The sequence below is a fragment of the Electrophorus electricus genome, chromosome 14, assembly GCF_041902795.1.
Source record: "Electrophorus electricus isolate QZ-2024a chromosome 14, ASM4190279v1, whole genome shotgun sequence".
In the NCBI taxonomy this organism is placed as follows: Eukaryota; Metazoa; Chordata; class Actinopteri; order Gymnotiformes; family Gymnotidae; genus Electrophorus; species Electrophorus electricus.
Window position 1 is genome coordinate 9,381,222 of NC_137510.1, and position 22,910 is coordinate 9,404,131.

Below are 22,910 nucleotides of genomic sequence, written 5' to 3' on the forward strand. Positions count from 1 at the left end.
ATCAATATATTTGCTTGTTTTGAAAGAGAGAATAGTATCATCTGTTCAGATGCCATTGAAACACTGGCTTCACACTACAAACTGCACCTATAGGTGCAGAGGAATTGTCTTTATTTACATTTACATACCTACAAATCAGAGTCATATCTGAAATATAATGTGACTAAAATGGTATGTAACCTAGAAAGTAACATTTGTAAAGCAACTTACAGTTGGGTTTGGGTTCAACACCTGGATCTTTCATACCACTTTGGTAATTGGGTAGTTGTATTTTTGAAATTCAGAGTCGTGAAGTTGGATGGTTTCTACAGGATGATATGGTTTTGGTCAATAGCTAACTCTTTCTACAAAGCTTCCTGTCCCTATCTGGGAAATTTTATCAGCATGAAAAAGAATGGATTTCTATGGAATTATGGCAGTATGAAAAAAGAATAGGATGGTTAGATATGCTCCATCTCCGTAATGTTCTCTGGGCCAACAGTGGAATCTTACTACTTGTTTTGGTGATTACATCTCAAAATTCCAATGAGCAGCAAAAGTAATTGGTTAATATGAGGTAATATAGGAATGACAGAAGGAAAAGCAAGGTCAGATGGCTCTATAATCATCTAAAAATTGTAGTTTTGTGCATTGGTCAGGAGCTAAATCCCTCTTGTCAGTTTACTGACTACTCTGAAAATTCAAGGAGCCCTCAAAGTAATGGCTTCCTATTACTGTGGATTGAAGCATGACAGAAAGGAATGCAGGGTTAGAAGGATGAATGCTAGCAGTATGAGTGGCAGTTATGTATTTTGGGTTTGGAGATGTATCTTTGTTTGCAGTTTGCAGAGGCTACCTTAAAAATACAGAGTGTATAAGAATCAATGTGTTGTATTGGATGATGAGCAAATGAGTAGTTTATTGATTTTAACCTTCAGAATTTTATAAGGAATAATTAGAAGAAGAACAAGAAGCAGCAGTAAGTACATTCAGGTAACACTTTTCTGAAAGGTACTGTTTAGAAGGCAAAAAGTCACCTATAAGCCCTTCATGACAAACATACATAAACATCAATGCTTATTCCAACAAGTGTCAGCTGTCATAAAAGCTGTTTGTCAACATTGATGTCAAGTTGCAATAACAACTGTTGACATCAGGATGTGTCATAACACTGAGTGGTGAGAAATGACATGACACATTATGATAACAGACTCAGCATTTTTTTTTGGGGGGGGGGGGGGGTTGGTAGGTGACAATGTCAGTGATATCACACAGCTTGCCAAGTGAGGCTGCTAGCAAAATTGGACAAAAATGTAGTGTTTCCTGTACAGTTGTAACAATGACATTAAACACTGCCATGCCATGTAACAGATACTGAAGTTGACACAGTTTTTATTTTACTGTAACACAAACTGGCTATAATCTGTAACTGTAAACTTGCAAATTCTCAGTATATAAATTAAGTGAAGTGTCTAAAAAAATATTTGCACAATTGTAATTTATCATGTGTGAATGTTAAAAATCTAAACCTGCATAACCTTTCTTTAAAGAGAGAATAAACTATAGAATCTAAATTTGCCAGTTGCCAGTTGGCTTAAATTGCCAGTTGGCTTAAATAGATTAAATTAGTTCCATTTGGCTGTCAATAAAGTTTTTTTATGAATCATCATGCAATGGCATGATACTGTGTTGATATTATTATGTATATTTTCTCTATCCCTTAACTGAGTTCCATTTGTTGGCAGATGTTTCTGGTCCTCCTGCAACCAGCACCATTGTATTTTAGCCCATATAGTCAATGTGCAGGATGCATATGCACCAATAATATACCAAGTTTAGCATCTAAACTGACCAATAAGCATAAGAAGCTGAACTTTAACAGGAAGACCTCAGTCTGACATAATCAGCAACCATATATTCAGCAAACAAACCATAAATGTGGAAACTTCCCTGGGTTGTGAAGTGCGTCCCATGCTGTACACTCTCTTCATCTGTGTGCTGATGATACTAGTTATTGGACTGATCACTGGATGTGATCAGACAGCATATAGAAGGGAGGTGGCAGATCTGCTGGCATGGTGCAAAGACAACAATCTTTCCTTAAATACAAGACTAAAGAAATGATTGATCCAAGGAGGAGGGAGCAGCACACACCACTACACATAGGTGTGGCAGAGGCAAAGAGGGGGAACACCTTCAAATTCCTCTGTATTCACAGTGAGAATCTTACCTGGTAAAAAAGACACAGCAAGGTTTGTACTTCCTGAGAAGTCAGAAGAAATTTGGCATGCCAGCTGAAATTCTTAACTTTTACAGAGGTAAGAGAACATTCTCACCAGCTGGTTAGGGAATTGTTCTGTACAGAACCTAAAGGCTCTCCAGAAGGTAGTAAAGACCATCCCAGGAGCTGCTTTCTCATTACTGGAGTACATTTACCAAACTGGGGTCATCAGAAGAGCATACAAATCAACACAATCTCTTTATACTCCTACCATCAGGGGGACACAACAGGATCATGAAATTTAGAACCACTAGACTCAGGAACAGCTATTATGGACAGACCATCAGACCTGTGAATGACCACCACCAACACAAGAACCGTCCAACTGTGTGATGGGCTCCAGTGCACACACACTTTTGTTGCTGCTGAACTCTGGACTGTAATTTACACAATATACACATGACATACTGTTCTGGATTTTTGCATAAGAACATTTAAAAGTCTACTGCTCTTATTCAGCCACTACATTTCAACAAGTACCTTACATTTAGAAATACAATCTTCAGTATCTTATTGCACATGCTTAATATAGCCTACCTCATGTGTACATAACATACTTATTTTTATTCTTTACTTCTTTACATCTGTATATTTTATATTCATTATTTTCGTAGAAGTAAGAGAAGGAATGTAGAATAAGAATTTCACTGTTAAGAGTAACTGACTTGCCACGCCCCAACCAGCACCCTAATCACACATCCCAATCACCCCCCCCGCTCATTGCACATGCTTGTCTATCATTGTCTTCAGCTTTAAACCCACAGGTTCCTCATTAGCCTTCTACAAGGACTGTTTCCCTCTCCGGAGCTCTGAGGCATGCTCAGTGCTCCCTACACCTTTGTTGGCCTTACTTCTACTTCCTAACAAACCTGCACCAGGGTTTAAGATGTTGATGACATCTTTAGAGATGGCACAGGCCTGTTACAAAGGTAAACAGCAGGTTAAATGAAGAAATGCTTTAATTTTTTCAAAATTCTTTAATCCCACATATGAGTGGGTTACCTTCACATTGAGAAATTATGAGTTCCCTTCAGTGACATACCTCACTGGATCCATGTAAAAGGAAATCATTGCATAGATCTACATTTAAACTTGGATATCAAACTATGTGAAAACACTATACATTTACTATAATGAAAAGTGGAAGGTGATAAAGTGCAGCCCACCTGAAGAAGAAAAATTGCATAAGCTGCTGATGACATGAATAGCATCCATTAAAACAGCAGGAGAAACTGTATCCGTTTTCATCTATAATTTAGCATTCATAAAATGTAAAATAAGTTGGATAAATATGGATAAATCTTGTAAAAATAAAAAATGTACCATTAATTAGTTTACCTAGCCATATGACCTATAACTTTAAGTGAAGAATACCAAAGTAACATTAGCTATGCTAGGTTAGGTAAATAGCTATTCTAGCCACCAGTTAACTATAAAATAGACCCCTATCACCAGAGGCCATGCAAAAATGTAAAAAAAATAATAATAACGTAATATATTAATTAATTAATTAGTTAATTAATTATTATCAATATTAATAATAATAATAATAATAATAATAATATTAACAAATTGATGCCTGAGGAATATGCGCATAGAGAGCTGAAAGCTTGAAAGTGTGATTACAGTGCCCTATAAATAACTGATTAAAATGTTCTTTTTGTTTAAATGTTTTATCTAATTAAAGCATTTGTAACATTTACTTGTTAATGCTACGTGTTTCTGTTATTTATGTAATAGTGTGTAAAGTGTGTAATAAAACAGGATATACTACATTATTTGAACATATAAGAGAATTCAATTCAATGGAAAAGACAGTTACACTAGTAATAGTTGAAACAACAGAAGGAGGATTTGATCAGAGGACTCATGAAGAAGCCATGAAGAAGTCTGTAGTCCCAAACAGAAAGCAAGATGTTCTAGAGAAAAATCTGTAAGGTAGCCAAAAGATGTAATCAAATTGATGGCACTTAATAATAAAAATTCACAATAAATAGTACAATAGGGTAGCCTAATTTAAAAAAAAAAAAAATAGGTTAATGGCTACATAAAAACATACATGCCATTTAAAGGACTTTCCAGAAACGTCCCTGCAAAGTCCCCTGATATTGCCAGGACATTCCACAAACATCCTATAATAACTTCCTCAATAACATTGGCGACCCTACAACAAAACATTCAGAGGACAGCCACAGGACATATTTTTGTTAGTTGGTAAAGAAGGGGTAAGAAAGCTGACAATGTGGTAGACTTGGCTAAGGGCAGAGCACAGAACCAAAACAAAAAGAATGCAGTTGACTTCAAATGAAAACAAAACAAGGAGCACATAGGAAACTGCAACAATGGACCAGAGGCAAAGGCAACATTACCTTCTTCGACAGCACTGGACTAGTCCCACAAATAATGGCAATCAGAAAGTAATTACATTTAGAACCAACAGTTTTATCCATTGCAACTACAATTCTTACTGAACACAAATTACAGTTAAGGGCCTTGCTCAGGGGCCCAACAGTTACAGCCAGGTAGTGGTGGGGCTTGATCCAGCAAGCTTCCAACTACTAATCAAGAACCTTAAACACTGAGCTACCACTGCCTCATGACGCTTGTCAAATTTATATGCCAAATGTCTAGCGAATATAAAAAACTCTCATGTAGTTATAACACATTGCATAATAAGATAGCTATTTATAGATAGTTCCATATCTTGCTATTGGCAAAATACTGACCCAACCATATCTGCTTTGGGTTCATGTCAATTCAGAAAAGAAATAGGACCTTACTTTCTCTTGCAATTTTGAGTTTAACAAAATTCAATGCAATCAGCAATTTAGCCTTAAACAATGTTGTGTCATAAACACAACACAGGCCTTCAACTGAAGTTCATGTGGTGTTACATGAATTAATGAGTTACATGAATTAATTAAAGAGACCAGCATTATACACCAATGTAGATTTGTGAAAATATATTTGAATTCAGCATAAAATATACTATAAGGTCCACCTATTTTAGTTTGTGAAGCAAAAAAACAAAGTTCAAATTTTGTTATGTGTGTGAAACATAACATGCTAGTTGAATTAAGGCTTTCTAAATATGTATGCATGCTTGTGTCATGAAGGGTTTACGGGTGTCATGTAGCCTTCTAAACAGTGCCCTTAAGTAAAGGGCTTTTTCTTCTTATATATATGTGCAGGTATGCCACGTGTCACGCTATGGGGTGTAGTGGTGAAATAAGGCCTTAGGATATCAAAGTTTCCAAAATAAGAAATTGTTCTATTTGAAAAAAAATACTGGTTTGTGAGATAAGTGTGAACACTGATTAAGAGTACTGAAGTATCTCACTCAAGTAAGAATAGGGTTTTTATTTAAATATCTCTAAGATACATAACCTCAGTTTTGTTAGCTTGTGGAATGTTCAGTTATTTTGTTTCTGCTTTGAAGATTTGAATAGACTTTTTCAAAGGTGGAATATCCAGTGGTATGATTTATCCTGATTCCAGTGATATTTGTGAATCACTTAAGTGGAAAATTTGTCCAGTCTCCTCAACAAAATTTAATTATCTTAAAATGTCAGATAATAACGCTTTTAGTGTAATTCATAAGAAATGCCCTTGTTGCATGCCAAAAGCTTAGAGCAAGATTTACCAGGAAAGCTGCTGTTAAACCTGCCTCTAAATGAAATTGTTTCCATGAGCTTCTCTCCCATTTCTCATATTGAAAAAGATAAGACCCTAAAATTCAGAACAAATGCCTTTAAACAGCTTAGACAGCAAAGGGCTCCACTTAAACGAGGGACATAAAAAAAATATAGACGTGTGTGTGTGTGTGTGGCTCTGGAGAAGTCCATGGTCGCTGCATTGTGTGCAAGACGGTAAACTGCAGCGTAGCCTCAGTTCTGCTTTGAGAGCACTCCGGTAATCAGGGAGACTCATTCACGCAGGTGTTAAGCCCATCCCCTGACCAGAGCAGTACATTGCCTTTTGTCTGTAAGCAGTATTCGGAAGGATGGAGAAACATGATGCCTGTGGCATATTCAGAGTCCACAAAGCTGCCACACTATCACAAAGCTCATAACATACTGAACATTTTGAAACCCTTCTTGCTATTAATCTCTTTAAAAAGAAATTACAATCTAAAGAATATCTACTGCGTTTATGGAATGGCAATTAAATAGAATTACTAATTGGACCTTAGAGGAAGCAATTAATTAAATCATAACCAAGATCAGAGTAATATTTTAGTGCAGAAAACTATAGGACAAATTTAAATGACATGGTTTCACAGTGTCAACTGAATGTGAAGTCTCATTAGAAAATCTCTCTCTCTCTCTTGCTCTCTCCTAATTTCCTCCTAATCTCCTTGTCTGTATGGCTGCCTGCTCGGACTGATTGCATGTTATGGTATTAATATTCAAAAAAGCAGTAAATTAAAAAATAAACAAATCAAATAAGGGCCAAGTTCCAGCTGAACCTTCATGATGCAGTTTCACAGCTACTTGCAGCAATGATATTCTTTGAAGGCCGTAGCAGGTAAACTGGATACATAAGAGAATTTTCTGCTTTCTGTCTCTGCCCTTTTGTTTGTCTTCTGTCATGAAGTTGCTGCTAAACCCAGCTCACACACTGCCTCTACCACGGCACTCCCAAACCTCCAACACTGCTTCCCCTGGCCAGGCACGGAGATCTGTCTTGCCAGGAGAAATCAACTCCTCATTCTTTCGTAAACTCATTTCAAAAGCAGGTCCTCATACATCACGTTTCCGAGGTGATGAGCTAAAGCAGATTATGGTGACGGCGGCTGAAGCAGCGCCTCCAAACTTGGTTTCACTCCTTGTGTTCATATAGAGCAAGCAGCCTGAAATAACACCACCCTGGTTATGAGGGCTCACCCAAAACAGGCCAGCTTAAACAATAGCATCCATTTTAGTAAGTGTTATACAGAATAAAACAGCAATAGCTAGCCTAAAACCTATAGGTTGTGTTTTACTTAACCAACTTCAGAATGTATAACACCCATTTTACAGCTAATGTAATGATCTTTAACCTCATGAGTCTCTGATCTGTCTATCAAAAACTACCCGTAACTCCTCTGCTGTATATTACAATTGTAGTGGAATTCACAATGCATTTATCTATTGATGTTTGACGGTTGCAACATGCAGATGCCACATTTCCTAGTTTTCCACAGAAGAATGTAGACTTTAAACTGGACTAGTACAATGCGGCAGTTACTGACTCATGCATGACAATAATACTAATTTATTGCAAAGTATCTTTATCCCAGGATAACTACTTCAATATTAAAGTTACCTGCTTGGAGATCCAATGAAATCACTCTCACACTCATCACCCTCATAATATTGGCAGACCACAAGAAATCAAATTCAGAATTATGGATGTTTTTTTTTTTTGTTTGTTTGTTTTTTTTACCCCTTTGCATTCAAATACATTTAATGTTATACTAAATAACTGAACCAGTTGCCAAGATTTGAAGGTTTTTGTTCATGGACCCCAGCTGAAGCACAGTGAATAAAATGCACAGCTTGAGCTTGACTTGCTAATGAGGTTTCAAGAAGCTTTTGATGCACCTTCAACAAGTCCCCACATATGCAACATCTCTCTGTTCTAAAGTTTCGCAAAGTGGGACTGCTGTTTTTTCCTGTTTCTTCTTTCTCATCATTGTATTATAAAAGCAGTACCAGTTCAATTATGCTATATTGTGTTTATATACCTCATGTGAACTTGCAAGCAGGAAAATAAATGTTGTTAAATAATGTGAGGTTCCAGGGTGAAAGATGTTTACATTCAGTGCTTAATTTAATCTGTGTGTGTGTGTGTGTCACACACACACACACACACACACACACACACACACACACACACACACACACACACACACACACACACACACACACACACACACTACATTAGAGCAGAGAGAAAACAAGCAATAATTGTAATCATATCAATACAGGCAGGTTTCAGCAAGGTACAGAATATCACTGAGTATATATGAAGGACCTTTGTCTCCTGACATTAACATAGATTAAGCCCAACTGTAATGAACTCTACAGGACGTCCATTCTAAATAGCCCTATCATTTCCTCATTTCAGCTGGTGATGTTTTATTCATTTTCCCTCATGTTGGATAATAGGTGCTCTCTTGCTGGTACATGTGTAAGTGTACAAGTGTAAATTGGTACATGCGTAAGTACGGTTTCAGAGGGCATCTCTACACAAGCCAGCTCAATAGTCCCAGGCTGTCTGACGTTTGGAGACACACAAGGCAGCTCTAACGTCCCCGGCCATCTGACATCTGGAGACACAGGTTCTGTTTGTCTTGCACTATGCCATGTTGCAGATTTTTGCCACTAGCACTGACAGATGCTGCAAGTCGATGGCAGGCTTTAAAGGCCCTGAAGTTTTCATTGATAGTAAAATACTTCAAGTACTATTTCACCAAGAAAGGTCAGAGGGGAAGAACACAAAACAGGAGAAAAGGAGAGAAAAAAGAACAAATAATACTGCACTTGAAAAACCACAATACAGAATGAACTTTACTGGTGTCCAGTTAGAATTATTCTAAACATTACATTACAACACCAAGGCTTCTGCTGCGCAACATCTATATGCTGTTATCTACATGATCTTTTGACTAAATGTATTAAATGAAGATTATCTGACACTGTTTTGTTAAAAACCATGTGTCCTCAGATGAAATGGTCAAAGGTGATTATCCAGAAACAAACATTTTTTAGATTTCCACAAATTCATTTTGGTCTGTTTGCATCAAAGATAAGAAAACAGTGCCATGTAATCTGCAAATATGGCATCAGAAAATGTTTACGTGCATCTTGCATGACAGGTTCTCAACAACAATTTTAGCTTGTACAATACTTTTGTTGGGAGCAAGAGGTCCCATTATTTGATCTTTGAATTCTAATTGCCGAATTTTATATAGTTATCATTGTCAAATACTCTCAGAAATGTTATAGATTTTATAGTGTATATGCACTGATAACTGCTGGAGATGTATTTGTATTTCTTGATTTCTTATAATGTTATATGTATATGCTATATGTTTCTATGTTTTTTTTTTCATGCTTCTGTGTAGTGATTGTGTCATTTCATGCTGCAAAGAAACTGGCTAATTAAATGGCAATACATCTGAAAAATAAATGCCACTATCTTTAGAGAACTTCTAGTGCATTACGACCCACCATGTCTGCTAGTACCAAGAATAAGAAAATCTACCACAGGGGGCAGAATCTTTAGCTATTAAGCTCCCACACTATGGAATAACCTTCCTGTAAATGTTCGAGACTCAGACATCTCAAAATGTAAGGCTAGGCTGAAAACACACAATCAGGCATTTTATTAACTACTTACCATTTTTGGTAAAGGTGTAGATCTGGGGGTCCATGGGTATTAAGAGTTATGGTAAAGAGCGATGTTAAAACACTATCAGATGTTCCAGGGCGCCCTCATGCCTGTGTTCCGTCTGGCTCCATTCTATTAGCTATGCTTGCCATAGCTAGATCTGCCAGAGTCCATGTTTGCACATTATAGTTTCCTTATTTAAACACCCTCCTACCTAGACATGCCTAATAATCTATTTCCTTCCCTTGATGTCATGATATTACTGAGCCTCAACCTGCCTCATCCGCCATGGCTACTCCTACCACCTTATGATGTCCCCTGCTGTAGCCCACGATCCAGCCAACTATTTCTCCATTTCCCTTGATGGACATTCTTGTGTGGAATGGGTTTCAGACACGCACACACCATCGAGACAACACTAGGACTTCTAGAAATCTGGACAAGACATTAATTTCTTTCTTTTTTTTCATTTTATTATTATTTATTTTTCTCTTTCACTATTTATTCTGCTCCTTATTGTCTATATTGTTACTATTGTGGTGGCCGTTGTCGGCCAGAGGAGGATGCCCCCCCCCCCCCTTTTAGTCTTGGTTCCTCTCCAGGTTTCTTCTTCATGCTCTAGGGAGTTTTTCCTTGCCACTGTCACCTTTGGGTTGCTCACTGGGGGCTTTCTGACAACATCTGTTGTAAAAAGCATTAAATTTGACTTCACTTTATGTTCTTCTCTAAAACAGCTTCTACCAATCAGGTGGGGGACCATACCCTTGAATAAGCACCATTGTTGGGCTTCATAACCATTGCATTTGATTAGAAAACTGATACTTATTTCAGCAAAAAGGATTTGAATTACTGTAACCAGTATTGTGGAGACATTATGCAATTATCTACTTGGTCTATAGATAGCAGTATGCATGCAACCTTACAGTGTTCCTGCAGAAAACAGTGAAGCTAAAATGCTCTACCAAATGTACATTCTGTGCAGACACTGACCCATATGACCCACATGAAAGCCCATATGAAAATGTACCTCTTCCAATGCACATTTTAAATACATGTTTGTTTGTGTGCTTGTAGTATCTGTAATGTCTTGAAATTCCAAACAAAAAGTGAGAGAGCACTGTGTTCTTAAAATTTAACAGCTGGAAAGGGTATGAAATTTAGATTTACTCAGCACCCAGAGCCTTCCCCATGACCTGGGCAATGCCGAGTTTTATAACACACATCACTCAAATCCCTTATGTAGCACCACACTCCTGTTATATCACTTTACTATACACATGCGTTATGTACACATAACCCCAACTTCACACCAGCAGTGGTTATATAGATTCAGCTGTTAAAGAAAATGGTAGGTGTTAATCCAGCACCGGGGACTCTGCTATATAGAAAAGTTCAAATGGCTTACTTGTTCAAAGATATTTGTCTATGTTGTACTATTGACAGTTTTTTATCCTGTATTGCATATAACATAGATGCACATGGATACATAGAAGATCTCCAATGTTGAATCAGAACATACTGTGCTTCATTTAAGACCAGTGGGACACAAATTAACCCTGAAAGAGGTTCATTCATTACTGTTCTGATCTCAGGGTCACATTGCCTGTGTGTGTGTCTGCTAGAGTATCCTTTGAGCTTGTATATGATGGAGGAAGGAGCTACTAATAATGGTGATTCAGAAAGGTTGTGACTGATAGGAACAGCGTGACGTGAACACCTGTTCAGGAGAGCACTGAGACTAGGGGCAGAGAGACGCTGGGGTGCGCAGGTGACATGCGGGTGGACAGAGCGCCCTCCACGTTACCAGCTCACAAAACACAGACGCCTGAGACACAGTCCTCACAGAGCCAGTCCCCTTAGTGTTCTGCACTCACATGTACTGCCTGCTACACAGCAAAGGAGAGAAGAAGAAAGAGAGACCAAACACACACAGTGAGTGAGAGAGAGAGACAGAGTAGGGATGAGAGAAGGAGAGTTGAGTGACAGAGAAAAAGAAAAACATTCCTTTTTCTCTCTCTCTCTCTCTCTCTCTCTCTCTCTCACACACACATCTTCTCCCATAGGGCCTCCCTAGGTAAGTGCCATCACATGTAGTCAGGTTTGCTGCTTGGTTCAAGTCCCAGCTCTGCAGCTTACCTCATCTCCTCTCTAAAACCAAGCCAGGCACTCTAGCTCTGTGCAGTACTCTGCCTCTTCTCTGCGTCAGATGCTACCACCACTTACTTTCCACTTCATGACTTAGGGGCTACCCACACTCGCGTTTCTGTCTAGCCAGAAGCCAGCAGTTCATGCAAACTTACTTTCACTGCAGTGAAGATTCAAAAGATTTACCTTCCACTTTTAGCCCGTTTACTTCCATAAGCGCAGGAGGGGAAGGAAATGGACTGTAGACTTTCTCAGGCTGATGATGTGTCCTTTATTAGTAACATTCCATAAGAGGAGGTCACCCAAAAGCCCACAACAGCAGGACAGACTTGGAGTAACCCTCTGGCTGCAATGTGATCTTTAGATAAGTGAGTTAGTAGTGGAGATTGTTCCTGGATCTGATGCCTGATAACCTGGCAGGCATTTGCATCCTGTAGATTTCCACAGGGCTCTGGGCTGAAATAAAGATTTTATTGCAGAAAAAAAGAAAGTCGATCTGTCTGTGTAAATGTTGGGACAATCAATAATAGCTGCAGAATGCATGTTTAATTATTCAGCAAATCAAGCTGCAAGTGTACGCATGAGGATGTTGGAGACGATGGAAGCTTTAATAAAGTAAATTAATATATTTTTCTGAGTATTTTAGACATAGTTAAGACTTATACAACAAGCACTTTTGATACAGAACTATCAGATTTAGCCCTTTATGAAGTCCAAACACTCCTGTCTGTCAACAGGGCAGATTGCCTGGGTTTGCAACAGTGCCTATCAAGGGCTTTTACTGCAACAAACAAATGGTTGTATGGTGTTACAACAGCCCTAGAATTAGACTGAGTAATATGGGGCCTACTGTTGTGTGCTGAACATCTGTAAGTTTCTGTTCTGGTGACAATTCTCTTTGTGTGCTGAAATCTTCAGTGCTATAGCTGATGATGAATGGTCCATGAGGACAGCACACCTGTTTGTGTGTTTGTGTGTGTGTGTGTGTGTGTGTGTGTGTGTGTGTGTGTGTGTGTGTGTGTGTGTGTGTGTGTGTGTACATGCATGCATTTGTGTGTGTGTGTGTGCGTGTTTCCGTGTGTGTGTGTGTACACAGCTCCCCATGACGTTTCTACTCAGAGTATAAGCTATTGTTGTGTGCTCACCATCAGTATATTATTTGCTTTCTCACACTCACTGAAATGTTTACAATTTAGATTGCCTTCTGAATGAACAAATCAACAACAAACAAATAAACAAGCACACAAATGGCACAGTATCACCATAGATAAGGGATGTTAAATTAATGAATGGTTCAGCTCTGTCCATACCGCTACTTTAGGTTGTAACTTGATGTCAGTTGTGATCTGTTGTTACTACTTTGAAAATGTTTACATTTTCACACTTAGATATTTGTTTCTGATTTTAGCGAACACCCAGTGCCATGGAAGCTTGCATCATGAGTTTCCATTGGTAGAATTGCTGAAAATGAAATGTAATAATAATGGAGGGTGTTAAGGGCAAATACTAAGCTTGACTGTTTAAAAATATCATTACTTAAACTTTAACCATCATAGTTAACCTAGAGAACCTGCCATGACATTGTCTATCCTAATGAATCAGACATGATATTGTGCGCCATGCACCCTGAAGGAGGGATATGCCCACTCTCACTCCCACTCCCATCTCTCTCACACACACACACACACACACACACACACACACACACACACACACACACACACACACACACACACACACACACACACACACACACCATGTTCCCTATCACCCTATCACCTATTAGTTATTGCACACACCTATCTTCTGTTCACCCTCCATGGTTCTCCTTCACAATGTAAGCCCACAGGTATCTGCTGTTGGTGCTGTGCATTGCCAGTCATCCTGCGCCTGGAGCCACCTGCTGCTGCTTCTAAGCACTTTTAGTGTTTGTTGCATTGCTGAACACTTTAAGCTTGTACCGCTGTTATTATCAGCTTCTTTCAAGTTTGCTCTAGTCAACTAGTAATGGAGAATACACTCTCCCAACTTTCACTCACCTCTCTCTCCATCCTTGCCTCAACGTCACAGACATAAATGCTATGATAGGTTTAGTCAGGAAAATGTTCACTCTTGATGATGACTTGCAAGTTTATTTTTACTAAGCAATGGTTTAATATGAGAAAAATAGAGGTGCCGGTGAGAACGTTAGTGCAAGTTGAAAAAGCTCAAACTGGGCATCAGATGCTATTTAAAGTGGATCATTTCAAAAGGATGTCTTTCATGTTGTGTGTGTGTGTGTGTGTGTGTGTGTGTGCGTGTGTGTGTGTGTGTGTGTGTGTGTGTGTGTGTATGTGTGTGTGTGTGTGTTTAAATATAAAAATTTAAATTTTTGTATATTTTAGTTTCAGTTTTTGTTTAGAGTTATAGTATAGTACAGCAAATATTGATAATGTTTGTTTTATTAATTTGATACCATTTTGGCATGACAACTGATATGTTATTTTCATTGTGTAAATCACTGTGAACAGTGATTTCCCAACATTTTCTATTTATTTATTTATTTCATTACAAGTTATGCTAGGTTTGAAAGCAAAGTCTCTAAAATGATTAGTTTTTTAATTATTTTACTTATTTTATCCCCCCCCCCCCCCCCATAAGTCCAATTATTTACACATTCTTGTAATACACATGAACTTTGATACATTGAAGTGTGTATTATAAACAATGGCATTTGTGGCACTGCCATGTGTTGTTCTGTTCTTTCTGTTTCTGTTCCCTATCAGTAGTTCGAGAAAACCAGTATCTGGAATCTTTTGGCTCCTTTTGATTCCAGCTCCACCATGTCTCCAGCTGCCTTGCCATGGCCTATACAAGTGTCTAGTTCACGATGTAATTTTGGTGTATTTATAGCCCCCATTGTGTCCTTTGCCTTTGTGAAGTCTCCTTTGTGTTTTGCTGCAATGTTTAGCCCTGTCTCTTCTTTCCTCATTCTTTGTTTTCCTGTTCTCTGTGTTCTGCTAGTTTCTCCTGTGTTGACCTTGTCTGCCTGTCTCCTCATTTGCGATTATGAATTCTCCTACTGTTACCGTGACTATACCTATACTTTGACCCCTGATGGTTCTTACGATAATTTGGGGGGAATTAAAGCATGAGTTTGCCGACACAGCTTCGCATCTTTCCTCATTATCATTAAGTATGTAAAAGTACCTGAATGTAATCAACACTGATTCCACAATCTTACCATCAGGAGACCAATATTGAAACATAGTGGAAGATGTTGGGGGGTCCTCTTGGATGTCTGATGGTCTGAAGCAGTTCTCTTTTTTTTCTGTGTCCTTTCCTGTGAATGAAACAGGAGCACTGTAGATTGGCTTGCCACATGTGGACATTGTAGACTGGTCAGCTTACCACATTTTCTGCATGATTACACTGTTTGTATTGCTACATGACTTAACATGCACCTCAAATCCATTACTACACTGGCTAAGTGTTTCCCAAACCCTTTCCTCAGGGATTCCTAGAGGGTCCACAATATTTCCTCTATTCCAGCTCCTAGCAAAGAGATCCCTGAGGCTTGGATTATGAAGCATTGCCAGTATCTTTATCACCTCACCAACAACCACACTGGTTAATAATCAATATGACAAGAACTAAAGGCTTTTATTAAAGTACGTGACACCCAATTGTCTGTAGAGTAACTGACTGTTTGTTTGTTTGTTTGTTTGTTTGTTTGTTTGTTTGTTTGTTTGTTTGTTTTGGGGGCAATCATAAAGTGAATGCACTTATCACTTAATGATAAGGTAAATACCTTTGGGTTTACTCAACAAAACACACTGTGTTCATTCAAAACTTGAAAACCTGCTTAACCACATCATTTCCAATTAATACACATACATTCTGAACTCTTGGGATCCATTGAAAACTTTAAAAATTATTGTTTTCCACTAAAAACTTTAAATAATAATGAATCATGCTTTTTTTGTGTGATAATTTAAAAATGTAGAAATAAACAAGTCTAAATAGATGTTGCAACCATATGTCCCCAATTAATGGTACTCTGAAGTAGAGAGAGTTGGTCCTGTCACATAGGGCAGGGAATGCTGGGAACAATAGTCAGTTCATTCACCTACATTGTAGCTGAGCTTGTGGCTGTACTGGAGTCAAGCTGATCTATGTGTTTTAGTTGCTGCAAGGTGTCTTCAACACTGTGAATTGTAAGTAATAAAAGCATTCCTCAGAAACATTAACTCAAATGATAACTACCTCAATAACTACATACTACAGAGTTCTATGGTAAGCTTTTTGCCAAAGTGCTTTGGTGCTCCTCACATCAAACATAGGAGCCCACAGAAACATTTACAAACACCAATTTGATATGCCTTTTTATTCCTAATGTAGAGAGATGAGAATATTTTATTGACTATGCTGGGGAAAATAAAGAAATAAATGATCAATAATAATAATAATAAATAATAACTATATATATACACAGAGGAAGAGCGAGAGACTGTCAAAATTACAGTGAAGTACACAAGGTTTCCAGAGAAACAGGAGAAAGGTCCTTCATCAACTGTGCAAGCAAAGTGTTTCTTAATCAGCTAATGTTTGAGCTCCTGTGCAAAATTCTTGAAATTAATTACTAATACAAGAGTCATGACTTTTCTTTGACAAAATGGACTGTCATATAGTAAATTTTTACTTTGTTAAAGTTTTTTTGTGTGTGTGTGTGTGTGTGTGTGAAAGTAAGCTAATATAGTAGTATACTGTAGATAAATGGATATGTTTTGACCTTACTGAATATTGTTCTGTGCAGCTGACACATTTCTGTTTTTTGCCATTTTTTGATTATAGTTGCTGTAATGCTCATTTTTCACTTGCACACTTGAAGCTTGATACGTAATATAAAGTTGTTCATTGTTCAGACATTTTATTTCAGCCCCTCTAGAATTTGACCACACTTTCTCTTGAAAACTGATTGTACAAAATGTTATTTTAGACATTTATTACACATTTCAATACTACTCAATTCATATATTCCACTGCTTTTGTGAACCAAACACTTTTTTTCAAACACCAAAACAGTTAGCTCTCATGAGTAACAATATGTTTTCACATGAAATGTGATGATTTTCTAAAATTGGACCTCATATTTTCAGCTTTAGGTGTCCAATGGTACCTCATTAGGAACAGAGCTGAGATTATTCTGAATATTTTGATATGAAACATGTGGGTATCATGCTATAAGTAATAAAGGTGAACTTTAAAGTGAATTTAAGAAAATATGCAAAAACAGAGAAAATGAGTTCAGAGGGTTAATCACTACTTGAGCTGCGCTTGCCATCCTGGTGAATGATTCATTCTTGCATTTCCACCAGTCATAGGTTAGTTATTGTATTAGTAAACCCTGTATTAGTAAACCACTGTTGAATAAGTTTTCAAGTTTGGAATGAAGCCCAAATGTTTTGCATGTGCATATTTTAAATGGAATGACAAAGTTGCGCAGGTTGAATTCCATATAAATGGTTTGTGACATTAAGGAAGCATTAGGGATAAACATTGCGCTGTATTTAAGTCACAGAACTCTTGGCCTTTTTATAAGACACTGCACTGTAAATCTTTTAGAATGTTTATATGTGACTGACTTAGCAAGACCTATTGCTGCAGATGTCAAGGCTAGACCTAATGCCTCAAAACCCAGTGTAAAGAATACATTTATGAGTCAGGCTTGAAATAGGAATCTAGTTATGGATTATGCATCTAACCTTCTTGCCCAGCTGTCTAATGAAAGAGAGTTTGGCTCTGGAACAGCAATCTGAAAAAATGAGAATCTGGGAATGTATCTGAGGTATTAATGATTGAATTTGACAGCCTCAGTACAGCACTACCTCAGCATATTTTACCAGGCCTGAGGACTGTGCTGCTGCTGTTAAAACTCTTTTATATAACAAAGAAAAGAGAATTTTCCCTTTTCTTACACATAGCCTAGGCCCTGGGGGCCAGGAGGTGTGAAAGTGATAATTACCTCAGTTGATATTGAGCGAAGATATCAGATAAGATGGACCTCAATTATTCTTTCAAATGAGCAAAAATACTGGGTAATTCTTCACAAATGACTTGGAAGAGAGATATCGATACATCCAGACTTGTGTGATATTGTTTACAAGGCTGGAATAAATCTATTACCCTTTTGCCCCTCAAACCAGAAAATTTCATTCAGCATAATTAAGCTCACTTAGCGTGTGTTACAAGTGGACCAACCTTTTCTCACGATCCCTGCACTCCCCGACATTTATACGGTGAGCCCATTTGTAACAGATATGTGACCCCTGCCCCCATAAGTACTTGTGTTTATTGAGTCTCCCTTCTGTTTAAGTAATTGGCTCTTATATGCTGAGTTACTATAACCCACACTGTGCAATTGTCTGACCTCGGTCCCTCATAAACATCCATTAGGCCAGGCGGCCTGCTCGGGTAATTTCCTTGGAGGAGAGGCAGTCAGAGAAACCGGTGGAGGAGAGGCAGTCAGAGAAACCGGTGGTACACACAGCCACAGGGATAGAAGCTGAGTCATGCACCTCATCTCTGAGATATGAATGGGCTGTGTTAACTGGTACTCTGTTGTAATGCAGCAGTGCAGTGAAGTTGAGCTGCAAGAAAGAAGAACTAATTCCTGACAACCTATGGGTGAGACAGGGCTGACGTAGTGTGAAAGTCTACAATAGGTCAACCATGTGGGTTGTGTCACAAAAAAATTAATTCCAGAGAGAAAAAAAATAATTGGGCTATATTCAGTGGTCATGTACCACAAGGATATATCGCTTTCCTGGAAAAAATGGTTAACCTTATTGGCAGATCTGAGAATGAATCCCTACTTTTTTTCCCCTAATCCATTTCCTTATCATAAGATTATGAAAAGCCCGATCCCTCTTCTCAGAGATATTAAATTGCATCCATAATACAACTGCAGGCTTAAAGAAATCAATGCTCCGTTCCTTCAGCCACTAGTGGCCCAAGAGCACTTTGTTTTGAATTTAATTCAGTAATTTGTAATTCTCCTATTCGTCCCAGAACCCCAGACATGAATAATGGGTGAGAGGCAGTCTGTCTTTGGAATTCAGAGGGCACCAATCTGCTCAAACAGACACAAATTGGAAAAACGCTTCAAATGTATTTTCATTCATTCATTCAAAAGGAAGAGAAAGGTCCAATTTGAATTATTACCTCACCCCACTTCCTTGCTCTGACAACACATCAGCTCCTGCATACAGTGTGTGGTTGTGTGTGTGTGTGTGTGTGTGTGTGTTTTGGTTAAACATGGCGCTCAGTATTGCATGAAGCTCATTTCTTTCTTTCTTTCATCTGCTTTGCGTTGAAGGATAGAGGTTACCCACTCATGCATGCATGAATAACCTGACATGGCCTTTGTGTGGAAGAATAGAAGTTAGTAGCCTCATCAGGGACTGTCACTTTTTTCCCCGTACTCACATGTCTCAGAGCCACAGATAAAAGTTCCTCACTCACATGGCTTGACTAACAATGCAGCCGAGGCAATCTCAAATAGATGCAGTGCAGATGAGTTGAAGGTGATATACCACTTAGCATGATTCTGCCTTAGACTGTTCTGCTTCCATATGCTATGTTTTCCCCATTGATTTGTCCCCTTTCTTTTAAAAATGTGAGAATTTAAAACAACATAAATCTATCTACAGTTAGCATCAATATTGTTCCAAAAGATCAGGATGCCTTAGTGGCTTATAAATGAAAGAGTCAAGGTTTATTTTTCAAAGTATTATAAACCTGTTCATAAATGACTCTAGATGGGACCATATTAAGCTTATTAATGAGTGTTACTTTTGCTGCCTTTTTTTTTTTTTTTTTTTTTTTTTTTTTTTTTTTTTTTTTTTACAGCAGTAAACTGGGCCAACATTCAGGTTGTGGTTTGGTGAAGCGATGTTTCTCTGAGTTAACATCATGACATAAGACACAGCTCCAGAGATTTCCTAGTTCTGTACTAAACTTAACTTAAGGGGCTAGTAGTTGACACTGCTCTTGTGGGCATGTCTCTGTCCTTGCTGGAGTTAAATCAGCCTCTGATTAAAACTGACTGCACTCAAAAAGTGACACCGAACTGCCCTGTGATCGCAGTGCTCCATTAGAGGATTATTAGTCTTGGTAAATGTCAGTTTGTCACCAGAGGCAGTGTGACCTCTGGAAGAGTCTGTCTCAAGCCTCCAGCCTGCAGGTCCTGCCATTACCGGGGCTCCTTCTCCATCTCGCTGCCGTTAACCTCACATTAAACGGGCATGAGATCAGTCTGCTCTTTCTCTGTTATGTGGGAAAGTTTATTATCTTGTGGCTTTATATGTGTGTTTTTTATCTGATCAGACTGAGTGGTTTCAGGTCAGGGTGCAGCACGCCCACAGTGAGGTCTGTCGATATCTCATGCTGAACACAAGGTGATCAAAGCACCAGTCATGTCTCAGTTTGGAGGAGGATTATACTTTGTAATACAGAGCCTCTGCTGGAGAAAAGAAAGACGCCTCTTCACAAATGAAGAGATTAACTTTGCGGTGACATCTTAAGTCAAGGGTACTAGACTAGAGTTATATGTGGAAGTATTAAAATTCATACTTCCACATATAACTCTAGTCTAGTACCAGTAAAAACCAGTCACGTTTCACTGGTATAAAACCTCATATAAAGTCATGATAGTTTTTAGAGATATTGTTTTCAAAGCACTGATAAATATATGTGACTTTGATTGCTATTGTTTCAAAGGAAATTACATTATTATGATGAAAAACAGCATATTTCATGCAATGAATAACATTTTAATTAGGAGTTGGGATGGCTTGTATCTTCTTTTAATGTCACTATGTCATTGGAATCATTTCTACTGTGAGGTTTGATTCCTACAGTCAGTTTTGAGTGAACATGACATATATATATATATATATAAATGACCCATTTAAATACAAAACTGCGAAAACGGGGAGTTTCCATCCATATTTTCCATCACTGTTTGAAAGAATGAGCTTTGTGCTAATCAAGGTTGGTTTTGTTTACAAGAGGTTGCCAAATATCACATTTATAAAGTGACTGTGTTGGTATGGCATTCTGTGCTTTCCATACATAAATATGTTGATTCAGAAATTTGCATATCCATGGTTTTCACCCACTTGTGAAGGAATGCACAGTTGTTGTATTTGCCTTATATATGACAGATTCATATTCACTATAGTGTGTAGTCAGGTGTGTTGGAGGGAAAACTTCCAAAAAAGGAGAACGCTTGAAATTTGAGAGTACTGGTGAAGACTGTAGCTCAGGTCAGGCCTGTGGTGGATCCTCAGGACTGTAATACCATTAATCCAGTCTTACTTGCAGAAAGGAAGCTGAACAATAAGGCCAGATAAGAATCTCCTCTCTAATCAGAGATCAAAATTACCACTCTTTGATCTGAGGATCTTTGTTGAGGGTCTTCAAAACAAAGTAAGGGTTTAGCAGGCAATGAGCCTGTGCTGTCTTTAATCCCCTTATCATGTACTGTGTCAGACCTCCCCACCACATTTCTACATTTTCATGATGGCTGTCATCACAGAAAAGAGTTCAGCACTGCAGCCACGATCTTAGTAGCCAGCTTCTGAGTTTCTAAGGGTATTACCTTATAATCAGAGGTCTGAATTCTAAATGCAAAGGGCTGTGACCTGTATGGGCCTTATTTTAGAGGCCATAGACGTCCAGAAGGATGTCACTTTGATGTTGCTTCTCTTTGATGTGTGTGCAACACACACACACACACACACACACACACACACACACACACACACACACACACACACACACACACACACACACACACACACACCATCAAAGCCCAATTCATTTAATCAGGCTACATAGCCCTTGCTAGTTAGTGTATTACTACTAGGGAAGCTGTGAGGGTTTGAGCAGCCAGTAGGTGTCAAAGAACAATCAATTAACATACAGTAAATTACAGTACAGTAATGCCTGCTAATTTTGTCTTCACCACTATAACAAGGATGGCAGTACCCTTAAGAGGGGGTCACTGCCATTTTCACCACACAGTAAGTTTTTGACTGGATGACAGTGGTGGACGTACAGGAGTACAGATACTTTTATTGTTGTGGAGCACATGATTTTTTAAAAAGTAGCCTCCATGTGAGTACTTGACAACCCTTGGGAATTTTAATGAGATCCTGAGCAGCTCTGAGTAATGATCTAAAACTCTTGAGTTTATATTATATCATATATATAAGTATATATTGTAATGTTACCTATTGTATAATACAGTGACTCGCTATAATGTAAACAAATATTGTGTAAAAAGACATAAACATATTGACATTCAAATCCCAAATACACTACACATTTTCCAGAAGCAGGTGACCCTAAGCACAAGTACAGAGAAACATAATATATTAATAAAATCAACCAACAAGTGAGCAAACCTCTCAGTGTCCAGGCCCACTGCAGTGTGCTCCACCCTCACATGACCCACGCTTCAGCCAGCAACCCCAACACAACCCACACCGAGAAAATGCTTCTATAATAGCAAGAACCCACCACTCTACAGACAAGAGTAGAAAATCTAAAATGAACAGAATTAGGGGGAAATGGCATCTGAATACCCCACATATCTCTTCTACTAAAAGCCCCAGTGAAAGCACAGTTGATGATAATCAGGGCCTGACAGTGCCCCATCCTGTATTGGCAATACTGCTGGAATGGTCAATAAAGAGCATTATGACTGAGCTCCACCTACACAGCACTGACTGGATTTAGCTTTTCAATACTTAGTGCCTCTGTGTGCATGTTAGTTTTCCTCACCCAGATCATTGTATTAGGCGAACATTGTACAATATATACACAAGAAAAGGCAGTCACAGCATCATCCACCAGTTTTCCAATGGGGCTTAACTGCAGAGATGCAAATTAAGACATTATGTGACATGCCTACTCAGCCCTGTCCTAGTGAGTGGGTTTAAGTGCTATAACTTTGCACAATGAAAATGAGAGGATGATGGATTCGATTTGGGAATTTTTGTTGACAAAACCCTTGGACAAAAGGCACCAAGGATTTTCATCTCTAAATTTGTGAATGTGAAATCCATAACCTCCTGGAGAA

General features: G+C 38.4%; 2 long non-coding RNA genes across 2 annotated transcripts in view; both read right to left on the minus strand.

Annotated features, from left to right (window-relative positions):
- The window catches only part of LOC118242170 (uncharacterized), a 56,295-nt gene that overhangs the window by 11,196 nt on the left and 22,189 nt on the right, over positions 1-22,910 (minus strand). The window contains exon 2 of the long non-coding RNA XR_004776613.2: positions 15,006-15,104. This is a non-coding gene — a long non-coding RNA (uncharacterized LOC118242170). The remainder of the gene's footprint in view (positions 1-15,005; positions 15,105-22,910) is intronic.
- Positions 10,235-12,046, minus strand: LOC145651141 (uncharacterized). The gene is made up of 3 exons (XR_014116875.1): positions 11,969-12,046; positions 11,355-11,523; positions 10,235-10,318 (listed from the first exon to the last, which is right to left on the minus strand). It is a non-coding gene; the product is annotated as an uncharacterized LOC145651141 (long non-coding RNA).